The 26,108-nt window shown below is 42.2% G+C and overlaps 1 protein-coding gene and 2 long non-coding RNA genes across 5 annotated transcripts in view; 2 read left to right on the top strand and 1 right to left on the bottom strand.

The window, feature by feature from the left end:
- The window catches only part of NHS (NHS actin remodeling regulator), a 246,541-nt gene that overhangs the window by 67,709 nt on the left and 152,724 nt on the right, over positions 1-26,108 (top strand). The window lies entirely within an intron of this gene.
- On the top strand, positions 1,469-7,984 carry LOC147653979 (uncharacterized). Its single transcript, XR_015284174.1, has 3 exons — positions 1,469-6,263; positions 7,303-7,431; positions 7,799-7,984. It is a non-coding gene; the product is annotated as an uncharacterized LOC147653979 (long non-coding RNA).
- Positions 18,462-25,414, bottom strand: LOC111922853 (uncharacterized). The gene is made up of 4 exons (XR_002860763.2): positions 24,692-25,414; positions 23,714-23,938; positions 22,015-22,152; positions 18,462-21,216 (listed from the first exon to the last, which is right to left on the bottom strand). It is a non-coding gene; the product is annotated as an uncharacterized LOC111922853 (long non-coding RNA).

Here is a 26,108-nt window from a genome sequence, read left to right as displayed (position 1 = left end):
GAAAAGAAAAAAAAGTTTGATACTTGATCCCAGTCTTTTGTTGGAGAATGAACAGTAGTTTTATTTTAGAGCTGAAAGGCTTCCAAACACAAAGAACTCCAGTCTGCTGTTTGCACTGAACATTGGAGTCAGGTGTCTAGTTTTGGTCCTCTGTCTATTTTTTTTCTGTTTCATGTGTCTGGCCCCCTATATAATTTGTTGCAGGAGTGGGTAGTTGATGACCTCTCTAGCCATAGGCATGACATTTCTAGCTGTACCCACAGAAAAGTAAAAGGGAGTGAAATGCTTTGGTATCCTCAAACATTGGTATTTATTTTTCATGGGCATGTAGCAGTTCAAATGAGGGATTCCCCTCTTCTTTATGCAAAAGACACAAACCAGTTGAGGCAAGAAGATACCTCTAGAGTGTACCCAGCCCAACCCCTGCTCAAGGCAGAGGCAGTTGCAGCAGATTGTTCAGAGCAGTGTCCAGCTGGATTTTCAGTTTCTCAGAGGATGGAGACTCCACAAGCTCACCAGTCAGTCTGTGTCAGAGTTTGACCAGCCTCACCACAAGGAAGCTTTTCCCCCCCTGTATTTAATTTTTGTGCCCAGAACACTGCCTGTGGCACTTCTGTGCTGTATGGGAGAGTGGCACAGCACAGGTGACCACAAAGAAATGCCTTTAGGTGCTACAAAGATGTGTAGCTGCTGCTCCAGCCTCATGCCCTGTGGGAAAGAGGGCACTGGGAGGTAGCAGGCAGTGGTGTCTCCCCTTTCCCCCGTGTTTGTGGGGAAGCAGAAGCTTTCAGTATCCAAAGGAAAAGGCAGCACAATCTGGTAATATTGCATGGCAATTCTGTCAGGGGAACCCTTTCTGGCTTTCTTTTAAAAATAAGTTTAATTTTGGGGGGGTGGAGAGGGAGGAAATGTGCTTTTCCCAGTCTCATGTGTATAGGTTATGTATCAGAATGTATGCTCTTCTGTGGGTAATATACAAAATGATTCATACAGGTCTTCAGCTGTGGTTGAATCTGAGCTTTTGTCTAGTGAAATGGTTAAACTGCTTTCCTCAACGCTTTAAGGGATGTTGTGAAAACAAACTGGTATTTATGCAGTGCTTTGAAGGTTTAAAGTGTGCATTATTTATTTACCATTATCATCAGAGAAGTGATTGATAGCTTCTACTTATGCTGGTATTGACATGAACCTGTGAATAATATATATCAAGAGAATGTCAGTTTGTATGCAAATGGAAAAACCAAATGGAAGGGATCCTTTGAAATGATAAAGAAATAAAACAACAAAGCTATGGAGCAACCTTAAAAACATATTGTGGTGTTAAAATTTCTGAATCTATGTTCTTTGTTATCAACAACCTTGCATGCTGGTCATTGAGGACCAAAATGATCATAATTTAACAACAAGGAACATTTTTCATTCAGAAAGAATTACACCGAAAAAAAAACCCATTAGTGTTTTTAAATTAATAGAAGACTGGCAGTAACTCTCTATGGCATCTACTTAATAAGCTGTTCAAGTGATTTAGTGATCAATGAGCACTGACATTCCAAAAAGGGAACAGCAAACTTTGGCATTCCTTTTGGCACTGCTCCCTCCCTCTTTTCTGCCTGTGGGATAAGAGACATATCCTTGGGAACCTGTGACTGCCCTAGGCAGAACACCTTCACTGTTGCTTGCAGAAGGCTGCTGGGAAGAAAAATGCAACAGATCTCCTTTCCTCCTGGAAAAGGAAAAAGCCAAACCATTCTCTGAAATGCTGATGGAGCAGAGCATTTAATCTTAGGCAAGGATAAGGCTATTCCAGTGCAGGTATAAGTTCAGGTTCCTTGTGTAAAATGGGTGAGACTCTCAGGCCTTGCTGAAGGAGCTCTGAAAATGCAGAGGGTTTGATAGAGAACCACTGTGTTTGAGAACATTACTGGAGGCTGTGGAAGGGCTGGAAATGCCTGCTTGAATGCTCCACAACAGTTGACCCTACAGAAAAAGGAAAATTTTCTGTTCCACAAGGTCACCAAGTAACCATTAATGATCCTGATGCCTGGAGGGGCCATGCCTGAAAGTCTGGACTGCATGAAGACTTTTCTTTGCCCTCTCTCCAGACACCTCTGCCACGGGTGTCTATATACAACCTCACAGACCCATGTCTATACAGTTTGTGTATGATATGCATGCATGATATGGTATGTCTGTGGAGTATGCCATATATGTCACATATGTGGGATTTTCAAATCTCTCATACATATATATACACAGCCTTACCTTTTTTTTTTTCTTCCATGTGCAGTGATGGATGTGTTTTTGAAAAATGAGTAATTTCTGCTGCTCTCTTTTCACTGAATTCAGATACAGATGTTTGACAGGGAGAAGGAAGTTTTTATTGTAAAGAAAATGAGCCTATTTTCCTAAATCCAGTGAGAGAAAATAAAACCCAAGGATGGTGTTCACATTAAAGGGACCAGACTTTAGTAGGAATAAATTGGTGTGACTTGGCTAGTATCACTGAAGATGCACTGATTACCTGTGCCTTTGAATCTGAGTCCAGGTTTTTGGTTTTTTGGCCCATTTTAATGCCTTCAAATGACTCTTACTTTATTATTAGAAGATACTGTGCCAAGGCAGAAGATACTGTGCCAAGGATCAGCCCTGTGTACACAGTGATCTGCCCTTTGCATTGGCACATACGTGTGGGGCTTGGCACTGATGGAGCAGGGAGTGCCTGTCCTGCTCAGACAGCACGGTTTTGCAAATTGTCTGTTTCCCATTGCTTCTTTCAGGTTCATACTTACAGAGGTAATGAGTAAAGACAATTCTACTCTGGAGGCACCTTTATAGCTGATGAAAGGGACTAATAGTCCCCACCACAACATATTTGTTAGCATACCCTTCAGATGATAATTACCTCTACCAGAATTTGGTAGCTAGTCCTTGCTCCTCTGCTCTTCCATTGCCCACCTCCTTGTTCTGACTTGACTTGTGTTATGGTTATACCCCAACATTAAGTACAGCACTTGGTTTCCAAAACTGAGGCAAGTGGAATAAGGGATGTGTTGTACCTTGGAATTTGTAGGTCACTTTAGATAGACAGACATTTCAGGACCGCCATCAAAATGCTTCTATCTTGTGGAGCTACTCTTGGGAGAGCGGGCGAGGCTTGAAATGCATTCTGTAGTTGGCTTTCCTTGTCAGGTTTGATTGCAGGAGGTTACGATAGGACTGGATGAGCTTTGACTGGGATTTCCAATCTGCAGAAAATGTTATTGGGCAGGTCACTGTGAGCCTTCCCCACTCTGCTGGCCTCCCATCCGGATGGCTGGAGTGATGTGCTGCAAACTGACAGCTCAGGGACGTGTGAGCGAGCTGCTCTCTGGAGTGCAGCTGCTCTGCTGGGCATTGCTAAGGTGCAGTTGGAATCTGCTGAGATGCCACTGGCTCTCTGCAGTGTGGCAGAGGAATTAATGTTTGGGTACCACTGCTGCAGCACTTGAAGGGCACCCTGGCACAACACCCACATTGCTAGGGAAGCTCCATTTCTTCTTTTTCTCTTTCCCCTTCTTTCAAACTCTGTGAAGCAAAGGAGAACCTTTGGTCTGGATTATAGAAATTGCTACGTGGTATTGTCTTTTTAGGGGCTAAAAAGAAAGCTTATTTCTTCTTTCCTCTCTGCCTGAATCTCTTTCATAGACTGCTTTTTTCCCCAGTGCTTTTCACTGTCTTACAGTCCTTTTCTCGTCTTCTACTAGGTAATTTTTGTCTTTTAAGACAAATATAATCTCTACTTTGCTGTCAGCAAACAAAACAAACAAACAAAGTGTTTAACCTAACACTTTTAGGTTAAAAAGCTAGTCAGTAAAAACGTTACTCCATTGTCTTCTTCAGTTTTGATTTATGTGCATGATCTGGGAGGAAGGGAAAACTTAATTTTAGAAATGTCACTGTGGAACCTTTGGAACCCTAATACCTGTACCTCATTTTGCAGTGGGCTGTGTGTGAAAGCACACACAGACCTGATGCGTGCTTTAGCCAGTAATAAATGTTGCTTCTCTGTCAGGGAGTGGTAAACAAAGACACATGGATGCTGAAATTTAACTTCTGAGCTAGACCCTACCCTATTGGAAGCAATGGTCTGGAAACACTTTTGAGGAGCTGCTGCAGGAGTATTTATGTTATGCAAGATAGAGATGGACCAGTGTGTGAATAAAGGTTCAGGGCACTCAGGGACCAGAGGGAATTGTCCTACAAGCCACTGGATGTACCTGGAGAAGCCTATCTCCATGGCTTCTCTAAGCCCTCTATCCTCTAATGTACAAGAATGAGAAATTCTGTGTCCAATGTATTTTCTTCATGCCATTGCTGTATTGTCTTCCTGATATTAGGGTTTCTGTCAAAAATAAATATTGTTGATGTTTTCTTCTACTAGCATGCATTTATGGAGGCTTAAGACTCTGAATCACTTCTTGCTTTCATGCTAAACAGGTTAAGTTAGGTAGCTACCAAAACACAGGGTTCAAGAGGGAGGTCAGAGAAACATTTGTTAATGCACAGCCTGTTTAGACAGGTCTTCATATTGATCTTTTTTAAACCTCAGCATTCACTCCACTCTCTTTATTTGTTTTACTTTTTGAAAACATAATGGTTATGAAGTGAAGCAGAATTACCAATATCTGACAAACAAAGAGGATGGATTTGAGGTTTCTTTTTTACGTTTTTTTTTAACCTTTAAGTCAAGTAATTACTTGCTTTAAAATGTATTATTTTAGAAGCAAAAGACTCACCAGGAGTTCAAATGGTTGAACTGTGATGGAGTTTGAAGTGGCTTAATTATATCAATATGAGAATTATTCACTGGCCTGTTGCACTCTATACAGCTGATAAATATCTGTAGAGCGCTGAGTGTCATAAACATCACCAGTTTTATCCAGAGACAGGAAGCATGATGTTTAAAAACAAGTAAACCTCTTCTGTCACCCCAGGAAACCTATGGGATAAACAAAACAGCCCTGAGAACTTACAAGGAATTGTTTTGTAAAGGGAAATATGTTTTGAGATACAGAACAGGATGCTCATCTCATGTACCGTCTGCCTCTTCAGCTATTTGAACAGCACAACCCCTGTTATACCAGCTTGCTAATATTCAGTGCTGGCCTGCAGGCAAGTCTCACTCTTCTCCTCCACCTGGTTGTTTCACTGTGTATCTCCACCTCAGCCTGTTGTCACCACTCTCTAAAAGCAAAGTCAGCTCTTCTCCAACTAACCTTACAGCTTTCACATGAGACCTACTTTTTGCAGCAGTTCCAAGCAGTTCCAAGCAAAGCCTGTTGAGAAGTTACTGTCTCCTATTGTGGAGGGATCTTCTGAAAAGCCAACAGCTCTTCAGTTTTCTCTGCCTCTTCTGGTTTGATCGCTTCTGGAGATAGGGTTTTCTGTAAATGGGATAAAAAATCCATTCATTTAATGTACAGAGGCTTCTGTCCGGTATCTATTATTAAATAACTTATGCATGAAAAAATCCAAAACCCCAGATCTCCAAAACTCACAAACATCTTTATTGAAAGATTACAATTACGGTTACAAAAAAAAGAGAAATGTGTGAAAGACACCTGAACTGATGTTGTTCATGCAGCCTTAATTCAGCCAAGAGAGAGATGTTTGTTACACTGCAGTCTTCATTCACATGATGAGATGTTGCACTCTTCGGTGCAGCAGGATTAATATGACTAAAGACCTTTTATACTTGGAAGGAATGCCTGACAGTGTCATTGACCCACCCAGATCTATTTTAGGAAGATAGTGAAGCAAGTCCTCTGGGCTCCTTGCATATTCACTGGAAAGAGGTAGGTGTTTTTAAGAAAGGTCATCAGTGTCCCTCCCCAGACTTAAGACACTATGTTAGGAAGGCTGGATCCTCCCCTCTGGTCTTCTCATGTTTTTTTCAATATAAATAAAAGATTGTGTACTGTCTTTCTGTTTTTTCTAACCCAACCTTCTGCTTCTTCTATGCTGTTGTGAAATGAAGCCTGTACAGAGCACTGATGTCATGGTCTGCTAAGGAGGCAACACCCACAGGAAAGCTGTGTGCATCTCCTGGTGTGGCACAGATGGGCCGTGAGTGACAGGCAGGTTTTTACCCCTTCTGACAGCCCCCAGTGCAGGCAGCACCCCGTGCCTCTTCTTGGCTTCCCCTCCAGCTGCTCCACTCCCAGCTGGCTCATTTCTCCCCAGATGTGTCAGGGCAGGGGCACAGGCAGCGGGCTGGAGAGCAGGTGAAGGTCTGAAACTTCTCAGTGTGTTGAAACAGCTGAGGGAGGAGAACTGCATGGGGCAGGCAAAGCTGGCTTTGCAAAAGTCATTAGAAAGCACTTCTATGGGGAAAGCAATGTGGTGGGAAAATCCCATCTGACTTGCTTTGAGAGGTTTGAAATGAAAAGCTAAATCTCCAAGTGCATGTCCAGGACATGAATAGCACCTCCACCCCAGATCTTAATGTCTTCCAAATGAGTCTGGGTTTCAAGTGTCAGAAGACCTGACCAAGGGAACAGAATGTGAAGGCAGCTCTGTGTTAACCCTTCAGAGGCTGTCACAAGCTCTGTCTGTGGCTGGTTTGGGGACCTGCCACAGCTCCTTCAGGTCACTGCTGTGCTCATGCTGCCACTGCCCACAGGAGGCCAGATTCTGTGATGCCAGCCTGGAGTTTGTGGTGCAGCTGAGTTATGAGCTGGGGCAGAAGGTGGCCTGACAAAGACAAGATGTGCTTTAGGAGAGAAGGGAATGAAACTCGTCATCCTCATGCTCTCTTGCAGCTGGCAGTACAGTCCCATTGCGGTCATTAGGGCATTAGGAGGCAGAGACTGGTGAAGCCATAGGTTTACTCTGTGATTTTGGGCGAGCTGGTTCCCCTGTCTGCACTTTTCCCCAGCAGGTTCTGTCATACCCATCTAAGCAATCCCAAGGCACAGTACCCTAAAGGGCTGGGAGAGCTGCTCCCACCCCTGTTTGTGCAGTGTCTGTGTCTATGAGTGTGTGTGTCTCACAGCTGGTGGAACTAATTGCCACCACTAGACATAAGGCACAGGCCTGACACAAGTGGGGGAAGAGGAGGAGAGGGACATGGAGCCATCCTTTTTCTCTAGATTGTCATTTCTGCTTGTCAGATGTGAATAAATCTAATGACAGCCGACCCATTGCATGAACTGTATGGGCAGTAGCTTCCTTGGGGCACTTTGTGGAGCTGAATTTGGCTCTTGTTTCCTGGGCTGAAGGTCTTCTTGGTGACTGAGTAGCTTCTATTCTCCTTTGGAACAGGGAGAGGTGAAAGAAGAAAAGGGTACAAACAACAGAGAAATCATGAAGCAGCTTTTTAATGAAGACCTGAATTGTGTTTTACTGTTTCTAACCACATCCTTGGTTTTAATGCATCTAGTGTAGTCTGAGGTAACGTGAATTCATTCAGCTTCTTTGCCTTCAGGACTAAATTGGTTTCTCAGGGAGATCTGGAAATCCCTTCCCTAACCCATTACTGTGCAACATGATACGATGTGTATAAAGGGGAGCATTGCAACTGAGCTTAAGAGAATAGACTCAGCTGCATGAAAATACCTGCATGTCCAACTCCCACCAATCAGGTATCCAAATGTATTTGTTTTTGTAATTTGGAGAAAGGGAGTAGGGCAGAGAAAGCTTCCCTTTCTTTTCCCTAAAGGAACAAAAGCAATTTTTATCAGGAAAAGTAGAACATTTACTTGCCTTTATTAAATCAAGCTGCCTTTTCTGGTATTGGCCTATCTACTCTCCCTTCCAGATGCTGCCTAGGCTCTCCTGTTGGCCCTGCATGTGCATGAGGGGAATGGCATGACCCTGCTGTGTGATCAGAGCTGCATCAGCTAAGCAAAGGGGGCATGGGTTACAGAAGGAGACTGAAGTATTGAGACAGACAGTCTTGGGCTGCTCTTGTGAGAAATAAAGGAGGAAGCTGTTTTGAAGCAAGAGTCAAGACCAAACAATGTCTTTTTGCTGGAAAGATGAAGTTTATTTTATATCAAAATGGCAAAAAAGTATCTGTGAGTATTTCCAAAAGGAAAACTTCACTTTTTAGCTCAGAACCAAACTGTTTCTTTTTCTGGATGCCAGAATCTCATTGGTAAGTTTCTATGAACATCGAAAAATGTCAGCCAAAAGCAGACAGTTCAGGGTAACATTCTTGTTTTCCATTTAAAAAAACAGCCTGAATAGGAGAATCATGTAGTCGTTCCTTGGCATCACAGCATTTGTACAGCAGCACTGGAATGTGCATTCTGTGTATGAATGAAGAAATGCTCGCTTTAACTATCTCTTGGGACATGCAGGAGAAGGGGATGTGCTGGCATGGATCATTCTGTAAAATGCTAGCTATGAAGATAGGAAGGAAATACTTATACTTGTTTTATTGCTCTGGCAAAATTAAATGTACTTTTTGTTATTCCCAATAAGAAAGAGGGGAGTTACTTTTTCATGAGGGACATAGGTGCTGATTTGCTGAAGTGGAACATTTCCCTTGCTGTTCCTCTGTTGACACTGGTTATTTATGCCACTTCTGCCTTAGTTGCTGTACAAGATCTCTGCCTTGGAAACCCTGACGGTATCCTGGGGACACAGGACTGATTCTTGCTCCAGGAGACACAGTCTCAGCTGGGCACTGGCAGCTGAAGGCATCCCCAGCCCTCCTGTTCCTTCTCCCCCTGTGCCACAGTGGGTAGGATGGAGAGAGAGGATGTTGTGCCACCAAGTGCAGTGTCTGCTCACTGTCTCGTGGCCAGACAGTTCTTGGGGTGGTGGGCTGGAGAAGACAAGAGGGAATGTCTTTGCCTTGCTGCTCCTGCTCTGTCTGCCTGCTGACTTGCAAGGAAATGGGGCGGGTCAGTGGCTTCAGCTTTTCTTTTCCCATATATTTTCTCCCATTTGTGCACAGAGGAGTGGGAAAGTGCATCCTTTGGAACTCCCTTGGGTGGACTGGCAAGACTGTAGCATAGTCAAGCCCCAAATAAGCAGTGAAGGAAGTGGGAAAGGACAGGAACTTGGATATTGTGTCACAGTGGGTTCAGCTAAGTGTCTATCTTGGGATATGCTTGTTTGTTTGTTTGGGGTTTTTTACTTGGTTTTTTTAAGCTTTGATAAGGCTTTTGCTCTTGCTGCTGTTTTTGGCCCTCAGCCTACACATGCATCTAAGCAAAAACAGACTCTTCATTTTTATTTTCTTTAAAAGGAAATCAGGGCTTTCTATAGACACTTAATGTAGGCAAGCAAAAAATTTGATGCAGACAGTTCATTATAACCACAACTCTTCCCACCTTCTCAAAGCACTGCTGTACACCGAGGTGATCCCAATTCACTCAAGCTCCACTATGATAAAGCTGTAGAAATTGCTTTGGAATGGAAAAAAATCCTCATGCAGCCCACTTCACTGTGCTGGGACTAAATGATATGGAGACAGTGGGAAAGGGGGTGCTCCCAGCCCCATGCTGCTGTTCAGAGGGTTCCTTGGCTGTTCCTGTTTCTATCACAAGTGGCTGGCTCCATGCACTCCTTCTGTGTGAAGGAGATGATGTGTTTCCTTGTCTGTTGCTGTGCCAAAATGGAACAATAAATTTTGTTCCTCCTCTTTTTCAAAATAGATTCACAGTTTGGATAAATAAATATGTAAGTACACACACACAGAGGCATATATGCATTTATGCTTCTACTTATTTGGAAATAGTGATGAGGACATTATGAGCCTGGACACAAGTATCGCAGCTTTATTTATCAAACTGTTTGTGGTTTTCAGATCACCTGGAGTTTGTTAAGAGCAGTCTGGAATATAATTAATCTTTCTCACCTTGTATTACAGTGTTTCCGCTACTTATGTGTCCTTCAGTTTGCTCAATGGCCTAAACTGGAGATGTGGTTTGTGTTCCACTTCCAGAATGACTTCTAGAAAGACAGAAGGAGTATTTCTCAACCTTCATCTAGTTGTGCACAGCACAGCATAGTCATCATGATTATCAATATAATTTATCAGCATATAATTAAAACAGGAAGCTGCAATTTTTTTATCAGGAAAAACAGTCCTTTCTCAATCCTTGAACTCCAAAGAAATATCCTAAGTAAATCTTGGACATGAAGAAATTTTGTGACAAGCAAGGAACAAATGTAAAATACATGTTTTTACTAGAAATTGCTTACTCCAAAGCAACATATTTGAGCAAAAGAGTGTGTGACATCACCCATCACTTGGTTTCCTTAGCGATTGTCTCTTTGCCTGAATAATGCCAGTTGTCTTCTGTAGCCAAATGGAGTCCTGAGAATTTAATTTCAATAAATCACTCAGATAAGAACTTTCTAAAGAAAAAAATAGGTGTGTTTGGAAGGAACTTGCCTGTAGTTCTATATAGGGGCGGTCTTCATTGAGGTTTCCATAGTGAATGATGGAGGAGTCTGGCAGGCTCTCCAGCAGCCAAATTCCACCTTCCCATAAGTGGTTGAAAGTCCCTTTACACCTGTGGGGAATGTGGTCTGTCATTACCCCAAAGAGTGTTAACTGTTTTCACACCCTGCCTAATAATATCAATTTTCCCCAGAGGTTCCCGTTTGTTATCCCTGCCAGTGATGGTGTGATGACTGGGGCCAGTTAAAGGCCTTTGCTGGGGATCTAGTTGTGATTAGGAGGGATAAGGAATCCTTTGCCTGAGATTTGCAAACTAGAAAAACTTGAACATTCATACTTGACAGTGATTATACAGCAGGTCCCCCGGAGAGAAATACTGTGGACACCCTGAGGAAATCAAGCTGTGAGATTCAGCCCTGGTTTGCAAGGGAAAGCAGAATACTGACTGGGCTTTTGACTAGTGTTTGTTTGGATTCAGTGCTTGCAGAACAAGATAAACACACTCATCCAAGGAATATTTGAAGATACATCGTTTGCTAAGTTGTGTCTAAAGGAACAGTAACACAATTAAAAAAAAAAGTATTAACCTTGTGCCTTGTCCTAAGTCCTCTCTCTCTTATTATCATTGTAGTTAGGATGCTCATGTTTCACAGGATAGTTCCTTCATCTACTTTATTCTTCCTCTTTTATACAGTTGCATACTTACATTGCTATTTATGCTTTTCGCACAGCTCTGATATTTGCTTTTTCTTATGACGTATTAACATGAAATAAATGCTCAGAACTAATGATGTTGTTTGAATAAGCTATCAGGATATCTGGTAATAGAAAAAATATCAGAAGAGAAAACCTGTTTCAGTCTCAGGGTTACATATTTCTATAACTCACAGCAAACAAAAATAAATCTGCATGATGGTGAATTCTCTATTAGAAAGAAGCATGTGAAAATTTCCAAAACAGTCACCTAATTTCTGCATGCTAAAGCTCATCCATAAGAAGGAGCTTGAAGGTAGACTGGTGAGTGTAAATTTCTAAATCAGAGAGTATTATTTTTTTCTCATAACAAAACTGAGGCTAGTTCTGAGGTGGCTATTCTAAAATAAGAATGGAATTTAAACAGAAAGAGTTAAAGTTCTTACAACCCATTTTCAATTATCCTGCTTACCTACTCATGATTCTGGTCAAAACTGCATCACATGGCTGTTGGTGTGGCAGGGATGTCAAGATGGAGTGAATCAGAACCTGGCCTTGGGATGGGAGTGCTGAGTGCATCTCCTTCTAGAGTTCACATGCCCAGAATTTTTTTTTCCTTTCATATCCTAGACCAAAATGCCATAAAGCAGACAGGTAAACAGACAGCTGTAAGGGTCTCTGTAATGGATCCGCAGCACTGGGGAGTCCTACCCCATGCCCTGTTGCATTTCAGAGGTTTTGGCTGTATCTGGGGTAGCCTGGAGCTGAGGCAGCTTTGGGGTTGCAGGGAGCCCGGTTCTTAAACCTTATGACCATTTCAGGACTTGACAGGCTGAGGGCATGGGAAGATCTCCCTGAAAAGTGAGCACAACTTTGTTTCTGGTTGCTCCTTTCCTCCTAGACCTCAGCCAGTATTTTGGGAGCCATACAGCAGCTGCAGCAGCAGGCACAGTCTGTGCTTCAGGAGGTCACTGCAAGTGGGACCTGGTGGCACTCCTACAGCTCATTTCTGCCTTTGTTACAGCTATTCGTAGCCTTGAGGTATTTGGGAGCAGAGCTCTTCCCAAATAGTTTGACCAAAAGAAGCTGCAGGAAGGGAGATTGCTTCATGGAGATATTTCTCTTAACTGTGGCTCCATGGTAAAGGTGTGGCAGCAAAACAGGGAATTCTGCTTTATGTATGTGACAGTATGAACAATTTTAGGCATCTTGACTTGGCATAACTACTGTTTTACACTGCACCTTAATCCCACGATTCTGGTACACACAAAAGTCCTCAAATTCTTTTCTTCTCTTGAAATAAGTCCAAGTGTCTTTTGAGCTCATATATAGCCTTTGTTTCAGCTGCCTCTTGTAATAATATCTTCCACATTTATTGTGTTTTAAGCTGGAGCAGTTCTACCTGACAACTGCCCTGTTTTCTCCCAGTTGTATTATTTTGGAATTTAAGATGTTTGCAGCCTGTTTAGGTATACCTTGCCTTCCTTTCCCCAGTTGCTCACCCTAGCTTGGTAGGGCTTACCTTGATCACTGCCGTCATGATTTTGAAAGTCATCTACTAGGTCACATCAAAATATTTTCTTTTCCAATGAAAATAAACATAACTTGCCCTCACTTCACCCACTTAGTAATTTAGGATCCAGTAAGAGCCAATATGCATTTTCACTTTTTGTTGCCCTCCTCTTGCACCTTCTGAGGCAGTAATAGTCACTCTGTCATATAGTGACTAATACAGAGCATCTGTTAAGCCTTCATCTCCAGAACAAGCCATTGATTTCTAGTTGTTATTGCTAACCAAAGTTGTATCCCATCTCTCAGTTTTTTTTTTCTTTTCATTTTCTCTGATATTTGACATATATTGGTGGCTTTAATTACATTTTCCCACTACAACCCTTAAAATCCTTTGCCTCAACAAAGTGCCGTGTTACAGTACTTAGCATGCTCAGCTTTTCCTGATTCCTTTCTCAGGGATTAAGTTATTTTGTGCTTTTTGTGTTGAGCTGTGATTTGTGGTGGTGAATGGAGTTACATCTAACTGGTGGTAAGTCACAAGTGGTGCTCCCCAGGGATAACCTTGTTTAATATCTTTGTCAATGACCTGGGTGAGGGGAGTGAGTGCACCCTAAGGAAGTTTGCAGACCAAGTTGGGTTGCTGTGGTCTACTGGAGGGTGGGAAAGCTGTGCAGAATGATCTGGACAGGCTGGGTTGATGGGCTGAGACCAGAGGTATGAGGTTCAATAAGGCCAAGTCCTGTATTTGGGTCACAACAACCACAGGCAATGCTGGGGAAGGAGTGGCAGGAAAGTAGCAGAAAAGGACCTGGGGGTGCTTGCTGGTTGATAGTGGCTGAACACAAGCCAGTGTGTGCCCAGGTGGCCAAGAAGGCCGATATAATGTGGCCAGCAGGACCAGGATGGTGATTGTCCCTCTGTCCTTTGCACTGGTGAGGTCACACCTTGGATCCTGTGTCCAGTTCCGAGCCCTTCACTAGAAGAACATTGAGGTGCTGGAGTGAGTCCAGAGAAGGAGCTAGGGGAGGACCAGGAGCAAAGTCAGCTGAGGAAGCTGGGTTTGTTTAGGAGAAAAGGAGGCTCAGGGGAGACCTTATCAACCTCTACAACTACCTGAAAAGAGGTTATAGCCAGGTAGGGGGCATCTCTTTCTCCGAGGTAAAAAGTGGCAGGACAAGAGGAAATGGCTTCAAGTTGTGCCAGAGGAGCTTCAGATTAGATACTAGGAAATGTTTTTTCACAGCAAGGGTTGTCAAACATTGGAACAGCATGCCTAGGAAAGTGGTTGAGTCACCATCCCTAGAAGTGCTCAAAAAGTGTGGATATGGCACGTAAGGATGATGCTTAATGATGAACATGGTGGTGGTGCTAAGTTGATGGTTGGATTTGATGGTCTTACAGGTCTTTTCAAACTTGAAAGATTCTGTAAGTCTGTGATTTGCTGATTGAACCAATTTCTTCAGCACTGAGTGTGCTCAGCCCTAGATTTGATGCTTAGATTAAATCCTGAGCCCATGTGAAGGTACTGACATCAGTGTACAAGTACAGGCTCAGTACTGTGAACTAAAGCAGCTCTAAAGCCACAGTTTATTGCTGCCATAATATAGTACTGTAGGTCATGCCAGTGTTTTGGTCTGACACACAAACAATGCTTGGGACTAGTGGGATGGGATAACCCTTGTAAATCTGATCCCTGCATTCAGTACCCTTTTCCCAACATATTTTTTGTATCTTATTTGAACTCCTGCTCCACAACCACTGTTCTATCCTTTTACTTTGCGATCTATAACTTTGTTTGTCTCCATTAGTCATCTCTGACACTGGACCTTGTCAAAACTTTGAAAAAATCTAACCTCAGTGTGCTATACAGCATCTGTCACCCTTTTCTTATCTGCCACAGCAGCATTATCTTCAAAGATATCCAGCAGGTTAGTTAAGCATGACCTCCTTTGTCGAAATGTATGCTGGCTGTCCTTAATCAAACTGTCTTTCCAGGTGTTCTCATGTCACATCCCTGGAAGTTTTCCTGTGCCAGATGCTAATTCTACCTCTCTGTAATTTCCTGATTTGGTTCTTGACCTCTTTTAGGGGTAGGGGAAGGAAGCCAGAATACTACTTTGAGTTTAAAAATTTCTACCAGACTCAGGGTATTTTATTACAGTATCTTCATTTACCCCCTCATTTATCACTGTTTTTTCTCAGTCTAATTAATGGGGACTGACAGCTAATGGCCGCTTAATCCATATTCCACTTTCCAAACCAGTTGGTGTCTCAGAGGGGTCACAGGTTTTTGTAACTGAGAGGATACCTTGTGTTTTGCCAGAAAACCAAAAGCCAAAACTGATATACTCAAAAAGAGCAATGTTGTAACTGCCCTTATTTACTAAAGGTGAAAAAGCTTTTGACCTCCTGAACTAGTATGCGGGGCCTTGGGTTTTTTTCAGAGAGGTATGTTGGTAGATGGTTTATTTCCTTGGATTGCAGTAGTTATGATGGTTAGAATGGTGTTGGTCCCTTGTTTGCCTTGGATAAACGACTTGCAGTGCAGAAGCACTTCTTGTAAATAAGGTGAGTTGTCCTGTAGGTGATGGGCTTTTCCCCTTCTGTATGCCAGACTGGAGATTTTTTTTCCTATGCCAGAAAGCCATGCCACTTCTTAAGTCCTTTTACATGCTAACGGACTACAGTCCATGAAAATATTTTTTTCACCTTGGTTTATTTTTAAGCTGGTGTCCTGAATGGAGGAACTGAACCACAAATCAGCTGCATGCAACTCCATTCCTCCTTTTCAGTGAGTCAAAGATTCACATTTCAGCTTATCATTGTGGGTGAGACATCATCAGTAAGAAAGATAATTAGTGTGAGTAGGTGTGGAGAGGCCTTGTTCTTCCTTGAGGCTCTACAGAAACAGAGAGTAGAAATGCAAGAATAAAGTGACAGATCAATTATATAAAAATAGAGAATACTGAAAATATGTACTAGAAAACATGTAAGTAAAGACAAATGAAATTCTTCACTGATTTCTAAATTCTTGTATCTTTTTGAAATATTAGATTAGTCCCATTTTAGGTCCATGAGAAATGAAAGCATACTCCTGGGTTTCCATGCTAAATGCTATATTCAAGAAGCCATAACAATATTGAACTAAATTGCTTTCTGTGTCTATTAAATACTCAGAGCAAAAGCTGTGCATGCCTCTACAGGTCAGAGTAACTGGAATTACCTTCATAGAATGCCCTCATTTGCTTTTTAATTAACCTCCATGCCCTTAATGTTGTGATAATTTAGGGATGTATTTAAGATCTCAGATCAGCAGCGCATGTACTGTGATCAAGTACCAGAGATCTTCTCTGGATAAGGGGATTTGTTGAATCAAGGCCAAAGACTCTTTTCAATCAATGGGTCAGTATGATACATGAGCTTTAGTCTATTTCCACACAAGAGCAAAAGCTTCCAGGTAATTTTATGCATACAGGGGATGGGAGTTTTGCTGTTGATTGCCACTGCATGAGCAGGGGCTGTTTGTAACATTTAAAGAAAAGTAGATGTGTAAGGGATTGAGTCACTGGGGCCATAGGATGAACCTGGCCTTGAATAAACCAAGTCTTGCTCTCTTCCTCTCAGTTCCCTTTCACTGCTGCCAGTTTCAGTTAGAAAGCTGCCAATATTTATAGAGTTTGGGAGGACTGTGCCTCCAGGTCAGGCTTTTTTCAAAGCCCAAAGGGTGGCTGAAATGCTTAGGAGATTCCCAAATAATCTTTAACATTTTGCTCCCTTTTCTCCATGAAGTAACTGCATAGTTTTATGTGTTTCTCTTACAAAGCCTTTACTGCCCTTTTCCCCCCTCTAGTTTTGCATTTCTTGCAAAATTTATATACTAACCTCCATTAGAGATAAACCAAAAAAAAAAAGCAGAAGCAAGAATACAAAACTAAGAAAACTCTTTCAACAAACATTATTACCACAAACCTGCATGCCAGTCTGTTTTGTTACTATAGCAGCAGCACTAGTGAGGTATGTTCAAGCTGTGAGGCCATAAATCAAGTGCAGACCTTCCAGTTATATCCAGTAGGGTCTTGTCCTGTTCTTCAATCTTCCCCTACCTGTGTTTACTGTGTAGTTCTGGTTTGGATACTGGCATGTCTGAAGCATAATTAATAGAGGAAATCACTTTCCTCTCCAGACACAAGCCAAAAATGCCAAATTTCATGGCTCCATCAGCTGAGAAGACATTTTCTCTTGTGAGTCAGCTTCATTCTGGTTGTTTAGTAGGTATTAATAAGTGTAGAGGCCTGAAAGCCTCCAACTCATTCTTTTAAAAAATTATCAGAATGTAAATTTATATTCAACATTTGTTTGGAAACAATCCAGAAAATTTTGGATTGCCTCTTCATTGTTAGGCAAATAACTGTATGAACAGGCTGCTCAGTTTTGTTAGAGGAACAAATATGGACTGAAATGATTGGCAAGACACAAATAATTGGTTTGGCCAGTGGCCTGGTTTGGCTTTTTGGTCAGTTTGTCTGTCTTTGTTTCTTTCTCCAAATAAAATAAATGAGCTTCCCAGTTCATCTTTCATTTTCAGTAGAGCAAGTCTAGCAAGTCACTTTTCTTCTATGATTGATCAAAAGATCCAGAAACAGAAATGCAACCAAACCATGTGCAGAATTTGAAGGAAGGCTGTCACAATTTTTTTTTTATTAAATTGATTAATTGCAGGAAATTCCAATTTCTGACTGACATATTATTCTGCAGATGCTCTTCAGGGAAAGGGATTATTCCTTCAGGAAACTTACCATGTGTTTGGTTTCCTTAGGCCTTTTTCTACATTTTGTCTTGCTTTTTGAAGCAGTGTAAAATATAGGTGAGTAGAAATTTGTGTTAATGTAACTCTCAGCTTTCTTTGGCTCACAGTTATTTTAATGTGATAAAATGCCAGTGGAGCAAACATACTTTGTGTGGTCTTTTGCTGATGGACATGACATCCATGCTGGCAAGACTTGAACAGCTAATTTCCACTGATAAATTATAAGGCTTAAGCATGACTAGAGGTGACAAGCCATGAGTTTAGTATGGACAAGAACATGCCACTAGGAAAATACATAGAGTGAGCTGCAAAATAATGGAGGAAAACATCTTTTTCCAGAATAAAGGAAAAATTTTTTTCCCCGCGACCCCTCCCACCCCTCACCCCCATCCTCATTTGCTTTGATCTTGGGTAACTGTTGAGGAGTCAATATGTATAAATGTGTTTTTTCTGGCTGGCTGAGTTTTATTGAAGCCACTGGTCAAAGTACTGCTGGTGAACATTTTGGTTTTGCATTCAGAGCAGTTTAGTCTTCATGCTAAATACAAGACTGCACCAGGTGGTTTGGTGAATTCACTGTGTACTGCTCGTGCTCTCCCCAGCCTCATCCCCTCCATTTTCATAGCACTGCAAATGAACTCTGCTTTTTATCAGATTTTTTCATTGTGCATTCCCTTGCCCACTTCTGTAGTGGACACAGGGGATCTAAGATGAGCTTGGAGCAGGTAGCAACTGGACAGTAAAAGCTCAGTCTTCAATGAACTGAGATCATTCTGCAGAAATGGCCCCCCTGGTTTCCATGCGTGGAAGCAGCTACAATATCCGTATGATCTCATACATTGTGTCCCCTGGGCAGTTTACAGATGTCTTATCTCCCCCTTGCACTGCTTGAATGCTGTGTTCTTCCACTGCACTGTATTGTTTAGTCACCTATGTATAGTTAGTGTACCACCTGGGTTTTATTTTCAGGCTGATCTCCTTTTTGCCATGGGCTTTACTATGGATTGAAATGGACACACCCAAACGCATCCTTCTTTCTGCATGCTTACCTTTTTTTGTCATCAATGCTTTATTTAAGCATATGATAAGTGTAGTCTTTTTAGCCATGCATTTGTTCTCATAACTTGTGCTGAACATAATTTATTACATGATTTAGCAAGGAGACTAAAAGTTTGTACTTTTTCTACTATATTTACTTTTAGTTGTTACTGCCTTTGTGTACAGCTCAAGATTTCTGTGGTGGGATGTACATCTATGCACGTGAGGTATTTGCATCACACGTGTTTATGATTACCTTGGAACACATTCCTAGGTTTCTGCACCAGTAGAATAAACTGCATTTAGTTTGCAGTTCTGACCTTCTCACCTGCACTCTGCTCACTATAATCTTACTCTGCAGGAATTGCTTTGAACACCTCAATTCAATAAGGCCGTTTTTATACAACACACAATTTTCTAATAAAAATAACCTGCTATAAAAATACTTTTCTTTTTTCCCTCTTCTCCATCTCTTGCAGCCTCCACTGAGTCACAGCAAGGAATGAATATTGTGCTGATCTGAAACTTAAGAGCTACAGGCTTTGGACTTTTAAGAACAGATATTAAGAACAGATTATCTCATGAATCAACTAGGCTAGAACAGAAGATATTTCACCAAGGTCCTTGAAAGCTTTCTTTGGCAACTGGCAGGAAAAAGGAAATGTTATCACACCTTAGAAATATAAAAATTATGTGGTTCATGATGTAGGATAGAAATTATTTATCCTACTAGGGAAAAGCAGACTAAGGCAAGATGGAGGCCACAAGATGATCCAGGTTGTCTCTTTGCCTTTCTCTTCCATTTGTTCCCTTCGTTGTCATGAGGAGAATGGTGGAATTGCTGTTCAGGGTCTTGCTCAAACTTTCTAACTTCTATGAGCATCCCCATGTGAGGTACCTATGGCTTTTATTTTCTAGAATTTACATTTTTCCTCCAAATTGTCTGTTAGGGATTCAATCCAAGAAGTTTGAGTACCCTTTAACTGTATCTAGTAAAAGATAACTGGTACAATAGTTGTTTCAGAAACTTTATTCTATTTTTAACCTGAATATGAAAACATTTGGTTACAAGTTCCTGTTGGAATGGCATGTATAGATATTGTCACCCAGACACCAGCAGGAAAACAGTGCATTGTGTTGTCTGTCTATAAACACACTGCACTTTGAGCACTTGTCAGTTTTCTATACTTTCTATACTTTCTACTGTGTTGAACTTAATAAAGTGATATAATAGATGGCATTTTAAAATGTTAAGCAGTGGCACACACAGCAGATGTTTTGGGGATGCATTTTCAAGCAGAGAGCAGCTGACAGTGACTGCTTTGCTGCAATAAAACAGTAGGCACTGGCCAGGGGTTCTCTCATCCTGCCTTCTTCTCCTCCCAATATTTAGTTTGATGGTTTAGAAACTCAACAGTCAAGTCACAGGCTAAATCAGTTATCTGTCAAGAGAGCCTTCTAATTTTCTTTTATGTGCCCAAAAGGGTAAGGCAATTAATTTCCAAAATGCAGAGGGAAGAGTGAGAATGTGTCTCTGCTTGCTCTAGTACTGGATCACCATGGGATGTGCCCTGAGCAGACCCAGCGAGGAAGGAGACAAAGCTAAGGAGGTACCATGTGTTTGCTTATACCCAGTCTAGGAGTAATGTAGATCCTTTTAACTGTGGGACATCTCTGATGTAAGGACTGAAATGTGATTTGACTAAGAGTAAGTCTGATTGGCCTGACTTCATAATTAAGTGAGACTTAGTCAGTCTGCCTCTAAGTATAACTGCATCAAAGTGCAGCAACCAGTCTGTGCACAGGGCTGGTTCCAGGGGACTGATGTGGCTCTGCTGGTTCACGTTTGTTCCAAAAACAGCACCAGGGTAACTTTGTGCTGGCAGGCTTTGTGCAGGATTGGGTGTCGTTCATCCTCCCACAGCTGGCATGAGGCCAGCATAAACTCCATATCATGTGTTCTAGCTAATTCATCTTAAATGTGATTATGTGCCCTGGGCTGACTCAGATCAAATGTGTACTGAGAGCAAAGAGCCAGGATTAATGATCATGGAGGCAGGACCTGAATTCAGCCATGGATGAGAAAACTTGTGATAAAGTCTGGTTGCTCTGACAGAGCTGCTCAACATTTCTTTCCTTGGGGACCAGACCTGTGAGCAGGAAAGGACCAAGTCACTTATAGGAAAGGTTTTTCAAGGTGATGTCGCTTTGTTCCTCTCCAAAGGTGCCTGTGTTTATTCTCCTCCTTCGAACTATGTGACTGTACACATGGGAGTTAGGAGATCTCAGTAAAGTACCAGCTTCTGTTTTGCTGTGGTCTCTTCAGATCTGATGACAAAAAGTTGAACCCTTCAATTGCTAGGACAGACCTGAGTGTCTCCTAAATTCTGTATTTAAGAGCCTCTTTTTGAACAAAGCTGCTGCAAGTTTCTCTCTTTCTTTCCACAGTTTGAGGTCAGGGCTGCTGAATGTGCTCATGGCACATCTTCACACTGGAATGCAGAAGTTTCTTCCTGTACCTCTTGCCTACCGGCCTGTGGTGCTCACTCTCCAGAGTCCCAGCAGCTCTCCACTGTCCAGCCATGTGGTTCACATCTGTCACGGGTGCCTGTGATGGTTAAGTCTTTGGGTGGAAGACCTCTCAGGACATGGTTTTCCTGGCAGGTCACAGCCAGGAGGACAGGAAGAGGAGGAGGAGCTGTAGGTCTGCTCGCTGTAACCCAGAGGACCTTCTGACTGCAGAGCCACTGTAAGGCATGAATGTTCCCTGGGGGAGAAGAAAAAGCTCAGGTGTTAGTGCTAGCATTGCAAGGGCTACAGCAATGGAGAGCATACAGTAATGATCTCCTATCTGCTTGCTATCCACTTGCAACTGCCCAAACATCATTGCTGTAAAATGAAGCTCAGATGGTGGCTGGAGAGAGGCCAAGGCTGCCTGAGCTCATTATGGAAAGCTGGAGGTAGTTTTGCAGTGAGAAGCGTGCAGAGTGCACCTATTTTGGAAACGTAGCTGTACTTCACCATCCTGCTTCTCCACCCTGATCCTTATGCCAGAAGCCCTTGGTCACCTCTGGCTCCTTTTGCTCTCATGTCCCAAACCATCTGCAGTAGAAGCTTTGGCCAGACTCCTATCTTCCACCCAGAACTTACCCATCTCCTATTCTTCCACAGCCTTACTGAGACTTTCATCTCCCTCTCTACAGCCCTGTTGTCACCTGCTTTGAATGGCTCCTCTGTTTCCTCCCTCTGTGCTCAAGCACCTTTATCCCCTCAGAGGTTTTCTCCTCTGCATGCTTCACTTCCACACTGTCCTCTGACTCATTTGCCCCACCAGTGCTGCTAACCTTGTCCACAGATTTTTATTTTTCTTTTACCAACTATATTTTAGATATGAAATCTGCAGTTGATCTTTAAGTAAAGTAATTTCCGGGCCCTGAAGACACTCCCTGACTCTGTTTTCTACATAGAATTACGCAGCTGAGAGACACTGGATGAGAGGAGTCAGCACTTAGTAATATTTCAGATATACAAATTGAAGCATTTGCTTACATCTTTCTTACCATACCTTTGCATATTACTTTGGCAGGCAGTGATGAAATACTTAGATCACAAACTCCCCCAGGCAGAGATCAGGTCCTCCTATCTGCTTCTTACTTGACACTGGTACTGTTATCACATCACCTTCTCATTATGGTAATTGGATCTGAAAATGGAAGGATTTTTTTTTTTTCCTCCCATAAAGTTTGTGAGGTTTCGATGAAGTGCATTCTCTAACATCTAAATATATTGCTTCTGAAATAGTGCCAGGGCACTTTATGACTTTTATAGTTACAGATACTTATGGCTTGCACTCTTCCCTTTAGGCTGGGCAAGTCAAAGGTTCTCGTGTGGTTAAAGGGACACAGCCCATCCCAGACAGGGACCTGATGTGGGGTTGTGAGGCATGCAGGATATGACCCCAAGGTGAGACCATGAGCAATACATGGAAGTAGTTCCCCAGGTTCACTGCAGCAGCATTAACACCTCTGCTGTACAAGATTTAGTGTACAGACGTTTTTCAGTAGAAAACAGAAGTTTAGTAGAAAGTGTTCCTTTAGCAGAAACCCAGTTTTCTGCATAATTGTTTTCAAAAGGAAAAATTTCTATCAGTTCTCATAATAACAGTAAACAAACCTTGATCTGCTGCATTTTACATCTCCAGGATCTTTGGATCCACTGTGAAAGGTTGTACATAGCTGAACAGCATTGAAGACTCTACGTCTCTTACTGTACGTAGTGGGGATGGAAAACACCATTTGGAGAGAATAAAGGTGGTCAGACTACCTGTGTAATTACCAACAAAATCAAGGGAAGTTTGGAAATTCATTCCATCATCATGTTTTTAACCCATTTTTAAAATGACCAGGGAAATACAGTCTCTCAGTGGATGTTACTGTGGGATAAGAGGTGGTTTCATTTTGGAAAAATCAGATTTAAAAGACACTGAAAATATCTGTGTGTGAAACTGCCAGTGGGCAAATTAAAAGTAGCGGATTGCTCTTCAGTACTAATCACGTTAACTTATTTCTAGATGTGACTCATTTATTACTTGTGAAAATCAAAGCAGAATGGATTTCTTTACTGTATATAGGAAGAGGGCAAATGTATGTGCATGTGTGTGCATTATCAAAAGAGGGAGTTACTTCACCAGGCACACTTCTTTTCTACCTTTCATCCCTACAATCCACAAAACAAGAATGAATGTAAAATCAGTTTTCAGTGGTTTGTTTGTTTGTTTGTTTGTTTATGCTAAGGATTGCCTATCCCAGTAGCTTGCTTCATTTCTTTTCTGGGGATTTCTCAAGACAAGATGTCTGAGAGAACTACCTGAGGTTTTACATTCAGCATTTTGATGTTTCCCATGTTCTGTTCATTTTAAGAAATTATCACAAGAATAACTTGAACCAGTTTGACCTGTTTGCACATCTCATAGCACAATGGGGCTCTAATTGAGGCATCACAGATTACTGAGTTGATGCCATTATTATTTAAAAGTAAGTAGGTACCTATTAGGAATATTTATTCCCTGTCTTCTATCAAGAAAACAATCTTCCAAAGAGAGTTGTGTTTTTGCCTTATTTAGGGTATTGATTACCTACTGCTTTGAAATAAAAGGAGATTTATATGCTCTGCTGCTATATAATCTGTGAAGAACTTTTATGGTAAGATTGAGCCCCCAGGCTGGGAGCCAAGAAGGGAGAGGATGTTTTGCAGCTTGGCTTTACCTTTCTCACATGATTCATTGGATGCTATTTACATCTCTTTGTACCTCTGCTGAGTTCTCTATTTCACAAGAAAGTTGTAATCGCTGTAATTGTTAGGATGCTGAGTTCTCTGGCCTCCTGGGCCTGCAGGAATTCTTGCTGTGATAAGGAGAAAATGTGCAGATAGTTCTGATTTGCTGGCAGCCGCAGGTGTGCAGAAGTCATGTCCAAGTCACCTGAGATTTACTTAAAAGAGGGGGAAAAAGCCATTATTGTTATTATTACTCCAGGTCTTGAAACATTCTAAAGTGTTTCAAGTCTTTTTCATTGATCTGCAGTGAGATTAGCTAGAAGAAATTTAGTTTTAAATCAAAACAGGATTTCAGGCAATCAGGTGATATCAAGACCTGAGACTTCTGGCAGACACTATGGTTAAAATAGCAAGGGTCAATGTCTCATTGTACATTACAACTACTGCACAGTTCTGTAGATCATTGAATTATTAAGTTTGGAAAAGATCTCTAAGACCACTGAATCCAACCCTTAGGATGTTCTTCCCAGGAGAAGAAAGGTGGATCTGCAGGAGGAGCAGTGAAGGAGCCTGCGTGTTCCATAGTGGCAGCAGTAATTCCCTAAAGCTCCCATCAGCTTTGATGAATGGAGATATTGCAGGAATTTGTAGGTAGGGAAAAAAAGCGCAGTTAGAAAAAAAAAAAAAAAAGGCAAAGGAGTGAATCTTCCTGCTTTCAGACACGTGCAGAGAAGGGGCTGCAAAGAAGCTGAAGAATTTAAAATTGCTATCAGTGTGTCCGTAGGCGTGTTTTGCACTGCTTTGTGCTGAGTGCATCAGAAGGAAGCATTGAGTAACATGTTTCTGGTAGCGGAGGTGGAGCCAAAGGAGCACTGTCTCCAAAGCTTTTCATGAAGTAGTAACACCACACTTGGTGTCGGCAGCTCCGAGTGCAGGCTGTGCATTGTCCCCAGCCCGGAATTCCCTACCTGCTCCATGCTGCTTGCAGACCGCCGTGCTGAAAGCAGAGGATGGGAGCAGAACTTTTGACTCGGCAGAGGATGGGAGCAGAACTGACTTGTAAGGATTCGAAGAAGATGATAAAAATAATGCTCTGCGAGGGCAGCATAGAGAAACCCAGATGGAGGGGGATTTTCTGCTGTTGGATGTTTTCACAGCCCCACTCGCCTCAGGTGGCACCAGTCAGGGTGCTGGCTCCAGCTTTCCAGGCACCACAGCATGAGGGCCGGGCCCCGTCTGACAGACCCGCCCTTGCCAACTTGCGGCCTGGTCGGCAGCACGATCCTGATTTTTGGGGTAAAAAGATGAAAATTTCAAAAGCTGATAGCTTCCACGAGTGATTTTTTTTTTTCTCCCTGAAATGATGAATGTTTCCCCTGGGCACAGTGAGACACTTGGCCAAAATGACTGGTGCTGGCACATGAGGAGAGGGCTGCCCTGGCAGAGCAGCCAGCTGAAACAGCCGCCCTGCGGCCAGGGCCTGTGAGCTGCTGTGCACTGAAAAACCCCATCTGGGCTATAAAGCCCTGGCGGGAGAGCATCTCAGCTCGTGGCAGCACCTGCAGGAACTTCTCCCCGCTCCCTTTCTAAAAATCAGTTTTAGGAAATTCATGTGGTTGCTTTTTCTTTACTCTCTTTGCTTGAATGAGCGCCGTCGTGGGGCAGTGACAGGGCAGGAGGTGGTGTGGGGGTGGTTGGGAACCCCAGCCTCGGTGCTGGCCAGCAGCTCACTGCCACTGACAAGAGTTTGGACCTCACAGCTTGTGCCCAGTGTCCTCTGTAGGCTGCATTTTCACTAGGAAAATCACCTATGGAGGGTTATTGAGTCTGCAAGAACCCAGTCGGGGTCTGGGAGTGACATGCAGTTAAAATGAAATAAATGAGGATGTCACTTGAGTTCAGCCTTTTGCAGAGTTGTCGGAGATTAATGGTTTATTTCAAATTCCTGACATAGTTCTCAGTCTCAGATTCTGGCTGCATCTGTTAATCCTCCTGGCTGTGTGAAAATCTGGCAAATAGGAATTCTAAAGTTTCAAAAGACAGAACATGAATTAAGATTTCCTCAAGATAATTTTCCAAACTTTTTTTAATTGAGATTTTAAAATTACTTCCACTCTGGCTTGAAGTATAAGTCACAGTTTTTGCATTGCCTGGGGCCGACAGTGCTGCATAGTCTTATGTGTTTTGAAATTTACAATAATTTGCTATGTGTGTGGATGATTTTTATTAATTGGGTTATATTCTGAGTGTACATGTACTGCACTATATTTGTGGGAAAATATAAAAATAAAAGATTGCTTATAATATGCCGAGAAAAGCAACTGATAAAACAGGTTTTAATCATTTACCCCCAAAGTGGTAGTTAGAGATGGGGCTTGAACTGTT

This window comes from Cyanistes caeruleus, chromosome 3 (genome assembly GCF_971803275.1).
Source record: "Cyanistes caeruleus chromosome 3, bCyaCae1.hap1.1, whole genome shotgun sequence".
NCBI lineage: Eukaryota > Metazoa > Chordata > Aves > Passeriformes > Paridae > Cyanistes > Cyanistes caeruleus.
Note: the sequence above shows the minus strand (reverse complement) of the source record. Positions and strands in the feature narration are given on the sequence as shown.